This window comes from Amblyraja radiata, chromosome 12 (genome assembly GCF_010909765.2).
Source record: "Amblyraja radiata isolate CabotCenter1 chromosome 12, sAmbRad1.1.pri, whole genome shotgun sequence".
Lineage (NCBI taxonomy): Eukaryota > Metazoa > Chordata > Chondrichthyes > Rajiformes > Rajidae > Amblyraja > Amblyraja radiata.
Window position 1 is genome coordinate 3,991,285 of NC_045967.1, and position 2,952 is coordinate 3,994,236.

The 2,952-nt window shown below is 44.0% G+C and overlaps 1 non-coding gene across 1 annotated transcript; it reads right to left on the bottom strand.

The window, feature by feature from the left end:
- Window positions 1-1,782: 1,782 nt before the first annotated feature.
- On the bottom strand, window positions 1,783-1,854 carry trnap-agg. The gene has a single exon. It is a non-coding gene; the product is annotated as a tRNA-Pro (tRNA).
- Window positions 1,855-2,952: the final 1,098 nt, after the last annotated feature.

The following is a 2,952-nucleotide window of genomic DNA, read 5'->3' on the forward strand; positions in this document are numbered from 1 at the left end:
CATCATTCAGTCACTTCCTGGCGAGGATGCGACTATTATCCGAGTCGCGCCCTCGCACCCCTCCTCGCGGCCTACCAACTGGATTGGTGCAGCCCTTCCTGCCGGGACCGGACCAGAGCTTCAGCAGCACAGTGCTGGATGCATCCCGGAGCAGGCGATGTCTCACCTGGGATCACCGTTTGAGGCTCCGGAGTATTGGGCCTGCTGCATCGACATCGCGGAGCTGTGGTTCGCGGAGCTGTGGTTCGACATTGTGTACTGGGACCCTTGGCCGGGGGCTGCCAGCGTTGAATCTCCGCCCAGCTCGGCCTGTGGACTTCGGGAGCCGCGGACTCCGGTGGGACGTGGCCGATTCAGAGGTCCCGGCCGTTGAGGATGTTCTTCCGCCCGACATCGGGGCTGCATCGTTCCTGGCGAGATGGCTTGAACATCGGGCCGCCCGTAGCAGCGACTGCGGGGGGCTCGGGTGGCCCCGACCATGGGTGAACATCGGGGAACATCAGCGAGGAGGTTGACTGGACTTTGGTTCCTTCCCTCACAGTGGGGAACTTTGGTGCCGCTGTGGGGATGTTGTGTGTTGTGGACGGCTGTGTTCTGTGTTTTTGTTTTTTTTATTCGTATGACTGTATGGGAAATAACATTTCATTGTCTCTTACTTGAAGACAATGACAATAAAACTGAATCAAATCAAATCAAATCAATTAGGTGCTGGTGCAGGAAACGGCTCAAATAGTAACACTGAATCCTTACCTCATTATTACTAATAGCTCTAACAGTGTTTAAATAGAAGATTCTGTAAGTAAGTAAGTAAGTAAACTTTATTTATATAGCGCATTTTAAGCCAATTTGCATTGACCCCAAAGCGCTTTACATAATTTAAATAATAATAAGTTCCATTGCAAACCATAGAAAAAGGTTTAAAAAAAAAAAAAAAAAAAGAATAAAAATGGACACAACATATTACAGAGTTCAACACAAACATCCTGTATAGGAAGGAACTGCAGATGCTGGTTTATACTGAAGATAGACACAAAATGCTGTAGCAACTCAGCGAGACAGGCAGCATTGCTGAATAATAATTAATTTTAAATAATTCATTTAATTATATAAAAATAATTTATTTAATTCAAAATAATTAATGAATCAACTATTAATCTGGATAGATTCTACTACATATTGAACTTTTATTTCTCTCTCGTTTATTATATTGTTTACAGTGTACTATGTTTACATATTCTGTTGTGCTGCCGCAAGTAAGAATTTCATTGTTCTATCTGGGCCATGACAATAAAACTCGTGATTCTTGCAATGTTATAATGTAAGGATTCTCTAGCTCCTAATTGTAAGGTTAGTTACTCTGTAATGTGGAAATCTGAGACAGGACGATTTTCCGAGGGGCTCCTGGCACATTGGAATAATGTTCCAGCGGCACCAGATCTTTGACAGTTATGCATTCGACAACAGGGCTAATGCCTTTGCAAGGGCACATGAGCACAGTAAGTGGCCGGCCCTGCCAACGACAGAGTGGAGAAGAGTAAACGATGAGTTCCCGTTATCACTTGCAGTCAGACAGCCCTGGCAATAGTGCGATACGTATGTTTCTCCCAACCGAATATTCCCTGTAACAGCAGAAACTCATCACAACTCTAATTGCAGCCCTAAACCGTTACTTTTCCCATGCCTCGTTGGTCTAGGGGCATGATTCTCAGTTTGGGTCCGAGAGATCACGGTTTCAAATCCCGCATTTTTCTGCTTCAAAATTAATTTAATAAATTAAAAATAGGGCTCGTCCGGGATTTGAACCCGGGACCTCTCGCACCCTAAGCGAGAATCATACCCCTAGACCAACGAGCCAATATATTGACTATCCTGGTCGCAACATTTGTTACTTCAACGTGGCCGTTTCGAGTGTGATTATTGTTATGTTGCAGTGGCTGTTGGGGAAAGTTTACCTCAATGGCTCTGCAGGCTGTGGGTCGTCCAGTCAAATCCACTCGGACATCCCGCAACACACCGGGATACTCTGGGGGAAAAGTGGAAGTAACCGTCTCATGATGATTGGAGATTGTAACTTCATATTCTGAATGGCTAGATCTATGGGTAGATCATGCTGTTTTTACAGCAATCTTGCACTCAATCTGAATCCAAGCTGCAATTACAGACAAAATGTGTAGGAAGGAACTGCAGATGCTGGTTTAAACCGTAGATACTCCAGCTTTCCGTGTCTCTTCTGTAATTACAGATATTGGCAACAGTGGATTATTGTGTATCAAGGAATTAGGTAAGTGTAACAAAGTAGCAATGGACTAAAGGGCCTGTCCCACTTTCACAACAATTCTTTCATCCTGACCATTTATTTACTCGTGGACATTTTTTAACGGGCTGGAAAAAACGTTCCGACTTACCTGATGTCACGAGTACCTACAGCTGGCATAATGAGCTACTACGATATATCTACGAACTCCTACGGACTTGTTACGAACATTCTGCGAGTTTGACTCAAGGGAACACGGGAGAATTTGTGAATTACCTCGTGAAAGTGGGACAGGCCCTTAAGAACTAAATACAATGCTACACCGTTTTGCTGCAGTTTCTGCAACATTGGAGCAATGAGAATAGTAAGATTAAATGAGAACTTACCAGTTTGAAGTTTGATCTGTATTTTATGAGGAGTTACGATGAGGGATTACGTGAAGAACCCGCTCAGTGCGCAGGCGCGGCATACTTCCAAGCAGCGGTGTGGAATCACAGATAGACACAGTTATTTTGAAGTAAACATAGTAAAGATAAGGAGACATCAATTTATTAGTTTGATCCATATAATGAGGGTGGGAGCGGAGGGCACGTAATCCCTCATCGTAACTCCTCATAAAATACAGATCAAACTTCAAACTGGTAAGTTCTCGTTTAATCTTACTATTTTACTTCGGAGTCACGTGAGTGACTACGTGA